This window comes from Triticum urartu, chromosome 3A, assembly GCF_056163025.1.
Source record: "Triticum urartu cultivar PI428250 chromosome 3A, HENAU_Tu73, whole genome shotgun sequence".
In the NCBI taxonomy this organism is placed as follows: Eukaryota; Viridiplantae; Streptophyta; class Magnoliopsida; order Poales; family Poaceae; genus Triticum; species Triticum urartu.
In genome coordinates, this window is record NC_141875.1 from 596957037 (window position 1) to 596966519 (window position 9483).

At 46.4% G+C, this 9483-nt stretch overlaps 1 long non-coding RNA gene across 1 annotated transcript; it reads right to left on the bottom strand.

Annotated features, from left to right (window-relative positions):
- Positions 1–3374: 3374 nt before the first annotated feature.
- On the bottom strand, positions 3375–6511 carry LOC147980708 (uncharacterized). Its single transcript, XR_015598631.1, has 2 exons — positions 6129–6511; positions 3375–5006 (listed from the first exon to the last, which is right to left on the bottom strand). It is a non-coding gene; the product is annotated as an uncharacterized LOC147980708 (long non-coding RNA).
- Positions 6512–9483: the final 2972 nt, after the last annotated feature.

The window sequence follows — 9483 nt, forward strand, 5'->3', positions numbered from 1 at the left end:
GAAACCTCCCTTGGCCGCCGCCCCCCTAGGAGATTGGATATCCTAGGGCCGGCGCCCCCCCCCCTTGGGCTCCCTATATATAGTGGGGAAGGAGGGCCTCTCAAACACACCTTTTGCCTTTGGTTGCCTCCTTCTCCCTCTCCAACACCTCCTCCTCCTCCTCCATAGCGCTTGGCGAAGCCCTGACGGAGTACTGCAACTCCATCACCACCACGCCGTCGTGCTGCTGCTGGAGCCATCTTCCTCAACCTCTCCTTCCCTCTTGCTGGATCAAGAAGAAGGAGACGTTACGCTGACCGTACGTGTGTTGAACGCGGAGGCACCGTCCGTTCGGTGCTAAGATCTTCGGTGATTTGGATCACGTCGTGTTCGACTACCTCATCCCCGTTCTTTGAACGCTTCCGCGCGTGATCTACAAAGCCCTCCCCTCTCCCAAGTCCTTCTCCTCTCCCGTGGTGCTTGGCGAAGCCCTGCAGGATTGCCACGCTCCTCCACCACCACCACGCTGTTGTGCTGCTGCTGGATGGAGTCTTCCTCAACCTCTCCCTCTCTCCTTGTTGGATCAAGGCATGGGAGACATCGTCGGGCTGTACGTGTGTTGAACGCGGAGGTGCCGTCCGTTCGGCACTAGGATCTTCGGTGATTTGGATCACGACGAGTACGACTCCTTCAACCCCGTTCTCTTGAACGCTTCCGCTTAGCGATCTACAAGGGTATGTAGATGCACTCTCCTTCCCCTCGTTGCTGGTCTCTCCATAGATAGATCTTGGTGACACGTAGGAAAATTTTGAATTTCCGCTACGTTCCCCAACAAAACCCACCATATACTTTCCTCAAAACAGCCACTATACCTACCTATTATGGCATTTCCATAGCCATTCCGAGATATGTTGCCATGCAACTTTCCACCGTTCCGTTTATTATGACACGCTCCATCATTGTCATATTTCTTTGCATGATCATGTAGTTGACATCGTATTTGTGGCAAAGCCACCGTTCATAATTCTTCCATACATGTCACTCAGAGTCATTGCACATCCCGGTACACCGTCGGAGGCATTCACATAGAGTCAAATTTTGTTCTAAGTATCGAGTTGTAATTCTTGAGTTGTAAGTAAATAAAAGTGTGGTGGTCATAATTATTAGAGCATTGTCCCATGTGAGGAAAGGATGATGGAGACTATGATTCCCCCACAAGTCGGGATGAGACTCCGGATGAAAAAAAGAGAAAAAAGAGGCCATAAAAAAAGAGAAGGCCCAAAAAACAAAAAGAGAGAGAGAAAAAGAGAGAAGGGGCAATGCTACTATCCTTTTACCACACTTGTGCTTCAAAGTAGCACCATGATCTTCATGATAAAGAGTCTCCTATGTTGTCACTTTCATATACTAGTGGGAATTTTACATCATAGAACTTGGCTTGTATATTCCAATGATGGGCTTCCTCAAAATGCCCTAGGTCTTCGTGAGAAAGCGAGTTGGATGCACACCCACTTAGTTTCTTTTGTTGAGCTTTCATACACTTATAGCTCTAATGCATCCGTTGCATGGCAATCCCTACTCACTCACATTGATATCTATTGATGGGCATCTCCATAGCCTGTTGATACGCCTAGTTGATGTGAGACTATCTTCTCCTTTTTGTCTTCTCCACAACCACCATTCTATTCCACCTATAGTGCTATGTCCATGGCTCACGCTCATGTATTGCGTGAAGATTTCAAAAAGTTTGAGAACATCAAAAGTATGCAACAATTGCTTGGATTGTCACCGGGGTTGTGCATGATTTAAATATTTTGTGTGATGAAGATAGAGCATAGCCAGACTATATGATTTTGTAGGGATAGCTTTCTTTAGCCATGTTATTTTGAGAAGACATGATTACTTTGTTAGTATGCTTGAAGTATTATTATTTTTATGTCAATATTAAACTTTTTTCTTGAATCTTTCGGATCTGAATATTCTTGCCACAATAAAGAGAATTACATGGATAAATATGTTAGGTAGCATTCCACATCAAAAATTCTGTTTTTGTCATTTACCTACTCAAGGACGAGCATGAATTAAGCTTGGGGATGCTTGATACGTCTCCAACATATCTATAATTTTTTATTGTTCCATGCTATTATATTATCAACCTTGGATGTTTTATATGCATTTATATGCTATTTTATATGATTTTTGGGACTAACCTATTAACCTAGAGCCCAGTGCTAGTTTTTGTTTTCCCTTGTTTTTGAGTTTTATAGAAAAGGAATACCAAACGGAGTCCAATTGTCGTGCCAATTTTTGACGATTTTTTATGGACCAAAAGAAGACCCCCGGAGTAAAAGAGTTGGGCCAGAAGAGTCTTGGGCCATGCACGAGGGTGGGGGGCACGCCCCCTCCCCCCAGCGCGTGGGCCTGCCTTGTGGATGACTCGTGCACCTTCTTGACGTGAGACCGGCGCCAAAAATTCCTATAAATACAAAAAACCCCAGAAAATAACCTAGATCGGGAGTTCCGCCGCCAGAAGCCTCCGTAGCCACTGAAAACCAATCTAGACCAGTTCCGGCACCCTGCCCGAGGAGGGAATCCCTCTCCGGTGGCCATCTTCATCATCCCGGCGCTCTCCATGATGAGGAGGGAGTAGTTCACCCTAGGGGCTGAGGGTATGTACCAGTAGCTATGAGTTTGATCTCTCTCTCTCCCTCTCTCATGTTCTTGATTCGAAACGGTCTTGATGTATCGCGAGCTTTGCTGTTATAGTTGGATCTTATGATGTTTCTCCCCCTCTACTCTCTTGTGATGAATTGAGTTTACCATTTGAACTTATCTTATTGGATTGAGTCTTTAAGGATTTGAGAACACTTGATGTATGTCTTTCATGTGCTTATCTGTGGTGACAATGGGATATCACGTGATCCACTTGATGTATGTTTTGGTGATCAACTTGCGAGTTTCGTGACCTCATGAACTTATGCATAGGGGTTGGCACACGTTTTCTTCTTGACTCTCCGGTAGAAACTTTGGGGCACTCTTTTAAGTTCTTTGTGTTGGTTGAATAGATGAATCTGAGATTGTGTGATGCATATCGTATAATCATACCCACAGATACTTGAGGTGACATTGGAGTATCTATGTGACATTAGGGTTTTGGTTGATTTGTGTCTTAACGTGTTATTCTAGTACGAACTCTTGAATAGATCGATCAGAAAGAATAACTTTGAGGTGGTTTCGTACCCTACAATAATCTCTTCGTTTGTTCTCCGCTATTAGTGACTTTGGAGTGACTCTTTTGTGATGCCCCCGATTCAATCGTACACTAATCATACACGCAAACGTGTACGATCAAGATCAGGGACTCACGGGAAGATATCACAACACAACTCTACAAATAAAATAAGTCATACAAGCATCATATTACAAGCCAGGGGCCTTGAGGGCTCGAATACAAGAGGTCGATCATAGACGAGTCAGCGGAAGCAACAATATTTGAGTACAGGTATAAGTTAAACAAGTTTGCCTTAAGAAGGCTAGCACAAACTAGGATACAGATCGAGAGAGGCGCAGGCCTCCTGCCTGGGATCCTCCTAAACTACTCCTGGTCGTCGTCAGCGGCCTGCACGTAGTAGTAGGCACCTCCAGTGTAGTAGGAGTCATCGTCGACGGTGGCGTCTGGCTCCTGGGCTCCATCGTCCGGTTGCAACAAGCGGGTAAAGAAAGGGGGAAAAGGGGAACAAAGCAACCGTGAGTTCGCATCCAAAGTACTCGCAAGCAAGGAGCTACACTACATATGCATTGGTATCAATGAATGGGGGTAGTATATGTGGACTGAACTGCAGAATGCCGGAATAAGAGGGGGATAGCTAGTCCTGTCGAAGACTACGCTTCTGGCCGCCTCCATCTTGCAGCATGCAGAAGAGAGTAGATGGTAAGTTCACCAAGTGACATCGCATAGCATAACCCTACCCGATGATCCTCCCCTCGTCGCCCTGTGAGAGAGCGATCACCGGTTGTATCTGGCACTTGGAAGCGTGTGTTTTATTAAGTATCCGGTTCTAGTTGTCATAAGGTCAAGGTACAACTCTGGGTCGTCCTTTTACCGAGGGACACGGCTATTCGAATAGATCAGCTTCCCTGCAGGGGTGCACCACATTTCCCAACACGCTCAATCCCCTTTGTCCGGTCACACTTTTCTGGGTCATGCCCGACCTCGGAAGATCAACACGTCGCAGCCCTACCTAGGCACAACAGAGAGGTCAGCACGCCGGTCTAAATCCTATGGCGCGGGGGTTTGGGCCCATCGCCCATTGCACACCTGCATGTTGCGTACGCGGCCGGTGAGCAGACCTAGCAACCTTCATTACAAAGGAAGTTGCGTTACGCGGTCCAACCCGGCGTGCGCCACTCAGTCGCTGACGTCACGAAGGCTTCGGCTGATACCACGACGTCGAGTGCCCATAACTGTTTCCGCGTAGTTGGTTAGTGCGTATAGGCCAGTGGCCAGACTCAGATCAAATACCAAGATCTCGTTAAGCGTGTTATCTTGAAGTAACCGCGAACGCCGACCAGGGCCAGGGCCGTCGGGAAAGTATGTCCTTTCATCCCCCAATTCGTGAATCAACCGCGGGTACTCAACGAGCCGACCCGACTTTAGTCACAACATGTATCACGTGTAATATGTATAGTATATACCCGTGATCAACACCCAACATGATCACGACCCGATAGTATAGCATGGCAGACTGACAAGAATGTAGGGCCACTGATGATAAACTAGCATCCTATACTAAGCATTTATGATTGCAGGTAAGGTATCAACAGCTGTGGTAACAATGACAGGCTATGCATCAGAAAGGATTAACGGAAAGCGGTAACATGCTACACTACTCTAATGCAAGCAGTAGAGAGAGGAATAGGCGATATCTGGTGATCAAGGGGGGGGGGCTTGCCTGGTTGCTCTGGCAAGTAGGGGTCGTCAACAACGTAGTCGGACAGGGCACCAGCAGCGGCGTCAGTCTCGTAGTCTACCGGAGAGAAGAGGGGAAAGAAACAATAAATATAAAGCAAACAAATCATCACAAGGCATAACATGGTAATATGCGGTGTTAGGGGTGAACTAACGTGGTACTACACGTTGAAGACGAAGATGGAAAACATCCGGAGGGGTTTTCCCGACATTTGGCATTTCCCGGACAAATGAATGAGAGGGGAAGGTTCCATGTCCAGTAGGTTAGAGGGGTGTGGCAGGTATGTGGGTGACATATTCGGATTCGTCATATTTTTCTGAGCATTTTTCATGTATAAAACATTTTCATCCGAGCTACGAATTAATTTATATGAATTTCCAAAGTTTAAACAATTTTCTGGAATTAATTAAATTCGAAATTATTAAATATGGCAGAATACTTTTTAACCCACAAGTGGACTAGCCTAGGTCTATGACTGTCGGGTCCAGGGGGTGTGCTGAATCAGCGGGTCAAAGGTCAAAGTTGACCAGTCAAAGGGCAGGTGGGGTCTAGGTGTCATTGACTAGCATTTGTTTAATATTAACTAAGTTGTTTTATTTAGGGGAGGACCCACATGTCAGTGTCACAGGGTAAACTAATTTTAGTTTAAGAATTATTTATGCTAAATAGTGGTGGGGGCCCCACATGTCAGTGTGCCATTAGTGGGGAATTAGTCCTAAACTAATCCTTGGTTAGTCAGGGCCAGCCCGATCTGGCAGGGACAGAGACGACCGAGGGGGGGAGCTGCTTGCCTGCGCTCGCTCGAGGCAGGGGCCGGCCACGACCGCGTCAGCAAGGCAGCAGCGGCAACGGGCCTCAGCGACAGCCGTAGTGGCACGCAGGGAGCAAGGCGCGGCCCCGGCCAGCGGCGTCCCGGGGCGGGAAGGCCAGGGAGCGCGTCGCGGAGGCCGCTCGGACGACGCCGACGAGCAAAGGTGGGCGAGCGTGTGGAGCGGTGGCGGACGCTGGCGGATGAGGTGGTGGGTGTGGGCGGAGCAACAAGCAACAACAAATAGCGTAGCAGCAGAGCACGTACACGGGAGCTCGGGCTCCGGCCATGGCGGCCACGGACGAGCACGGGGCGGCGCCTAACGGGGTGGATTGAAGTTGCGAACGAGGGGAATCGGTTGGGGACCTCACCGCGAACCTGTAGAGGTGCAAAGTAAGCTCGGGAAGGCTTGGAGGCGACAAATCGAAGCGGCGATGAGCGGCGGCCGAAGGTGGAAGATGCCTCGATGTCGGTGATGTAGTGGCGCCGAGCTCCAACGGTTGACAGTAGAGGAAGTAGCGGGCGAGGGTGGGGTCAAGGGGCACGGCCACATGCTTCGGGGGTGACGAGGAGCGCGCGAATGACGACGGCCATGGCGGGGTTGCTTCGGCTATGGGTTGTGGGGGGAAGAAAACGAGCGGGGGAGAGATGGAGTGGTGACTAGGGTTCGTTCAGGGAGGAGGAGGCTTGGGGCAGCTCTTAACCTAGCGACAGGACCGCAGGATGCACGCCACGTGTGGCATCTCGTGCGTGGGCGGCTATGGCGCCTCTGCCTCCTGCACTGGAGGGAGGTGGAAGGAAAGGCTGGTCGGTCTGGGCCAGGCTGCACTGTAGAACTAGGCTTTAAGCAAACAGTAGATTTTGTGCATTTTCCCTTTCTTTTTCCTGCAAGTCAAACAACTACAGATTTGCAATTATTTGGGCTACCAAATGATTTTTTGCAAAGTGTGAAACTTGGCACATAATTCAAGCACAATATTACCAGGTTGCACAAAAAGTTTAGGGCCTTTTGGAATTGTCTATCCGTTTTTAGAAATTGAAAGCACCAATTTTAAATGTTGTTGGACCAAAAATTAATTCCCAGGGGCACTTTGGGAATTCAAAAGAGGTTGGTTCCAACAGGAAAAATATCCAGGGATTATTTTCCACACTTTGAACATTTTAGTTTTCAGCTTTGGCAAATTTGAATTTTTGACTTTAACTTTGAGTTTGAATATGAACAGTGATTTGGATCAACTGAGGATTAGCAATAGTAATGTGCTGATGTGGCAACATTAGCAGGCGTTTACTGTAGCTTAATAATCCGGGCGTCACATCTTTGTTGCATGTCGAGGGATAGTTATATGATCCAATTATGTTATTATTGTTGAGAGAACTTGCACTAGTGAAAGTATGAACCCTAGGCCTTGTTTCCTAGCATTGCAATACCGTTTGTGCTCACTTTTATCATTAGTTACATTGCTGTTTTTATATTTTAAGATTACAAAAACCTATATCTACCATCGATATTGCACTTATATCACCATCTCTTCGTCGAACTAGTGCACCTATACAATTTAGCATTGTATTGGGTGTGTTGGGGATACAAGAGACTCTTTGTTATTTGGTTGCAGAGTTGTTTGAGAGAGACCATCTTCATCCTATGCCTCCCACGGATTGATAAACCTTAGGTCATCCACTTGAGGGAAATTTGCTACTGTCCTACAAACCTCTGCACTTGGAGGCCCAACGACGTCTACAAGAAGAAGGTTGTGTAGTAGACATCAGGTCCAGACTTGGGTTTCTTCACTTGAATAGCAACTGGCTTGCTGTTCTTCTTGAAGTTCCCCTTCTTCCCTTTACCCTTTTCTTGAAAGTGGTGGTCTTGTTGACCATCAACACTTGATGCTCCTTCTTGATTTCTACCTTCGCAGCCTTTAGCATTGCGAAGAGCTCAGGAATCGTCTTATCCATCCCTTGCATATTATAGTTCATCACGAAGCTCTTGTAGCTTGGTGGCAGTGATTGAAGAACTCTGTCAATGACACTATCATTTGGAAGATCAACTCCCAGTTGAGTCAAGTGGTTGTGGTACCTAGACATTCTGAGTATATGTTCACTGACAGAACTATTCTCATCCATCTTGCAGCTGTAGAACTTATTGGAGACTTCATATCTCTCAATCTGGGCATTTGCTTGAAATATTAACTTCAACTCCTGGAACATCTCATATGCCCCATGACATTCAAAACGTCGTTGAAGTCCCGATTCTAAGCCGTAAAGCATGGCACACTGAACTATCGAGTAGTCATCAACTTTGCTCTACCATGTGTTCATAACATCTGGCGTTGCTCCTGCAGTGGGTTTGTCACCTAGCGGTGCTTCCAGGACATAATTCTTCTATGCAGCAATGAGGATAATCCTCAAGTTACGGACCCAGTCCGTGTAGTTGCTACCATCATCTTTCAACTTAGCTTTCTCTAGGAACACATTAAAATTCAATGGAACAACAGCACGGGCCATCTATCTACAACAACATAGACATGCAAAATACTATCAGGTACTAAGTTCATGATAAATTAAAGTTCAATTAATCAAATTACTTAAGAACTCCCATTTAGATAGACATCTTTCTAATCATCTAAGTGATCACGTGATCCATATCAACTAAACCATGTCTGATCATCACGTGAGATGGAGTAGTTTTCAATGGTGAACATCACTATGTTGATCATATCTACTATATGATTCACGCTCGACCTTTCGGTCTCAGTGTTCCAAGGCCATATCTGCATATGCTAGGCTCGTCAAGTTTAACCCGAGTATTATGCGTGTGTAAAACTGGCTTGCACCCGTTGTATGTGAACATAGAGCTTATCACACCCGATCATCACGTGGTGTCTCGGCACGATGAACTGTAGCAACGGTGCATACTTAGGGAGAACACTTATACCTTGAAATTTAGTGAGAGATCATCTTATAATGCTACTGCCGAACTAAGCAAAATAAGATGCATAAAGGATAAACATCACATGCAATCAATATAAGTGATATGATATGGCCATCATCATCTTATGCATTTGATCTCCATCTCCAAAGCACCGTCATGATCACCATCGTCACCGGCTTGACACCTTGATCTCCATCGAAGCATCGTTGTCGTCTCGCCAACTATTGCTTCTACGACTATCGCTACCGCTTAATGATAAAGTAAAGCAATTACATGGCGATTGCATTTCATACAATAAAGCAACAACCATATGGCTCCTGCCAGTTGCCGATAACTGTGTTACAAAACACGATCATCTCATACAATAAAATTCAGCATCATGTCTTGACCATATCACATCACAACATGCCCTACAAAAACAAGTTAGACGTCCTCTACTTTGTTGTTGCAAGTTTTACGTGGCTGCTACGGGCTGAGCAAGAACCGTTCTTACCTACGCATCAAAAACCACAACGCGGTATAGTGATTGCTTTTTGATCTTCAGAAAGAACCCTGTTCATTGAATCCGATTCAACTAAAGTTGGAGAAATAGACACCCACTAGCCACATGTGTGCGAAGCACGTCAGTAGAACCAGTCTTGCGTAAGCGTACGCGTAATGTCAGTCTAGGCCGCTTCATCCAACAATGCCGTTGAATCAAGAATCAACTAGTGACGGCAAGCAATATGTATATACCCACGCACACAACTCCTTTGTGTTCTACTCGTGCATATAACATCTACGCATAAACCTGGCTC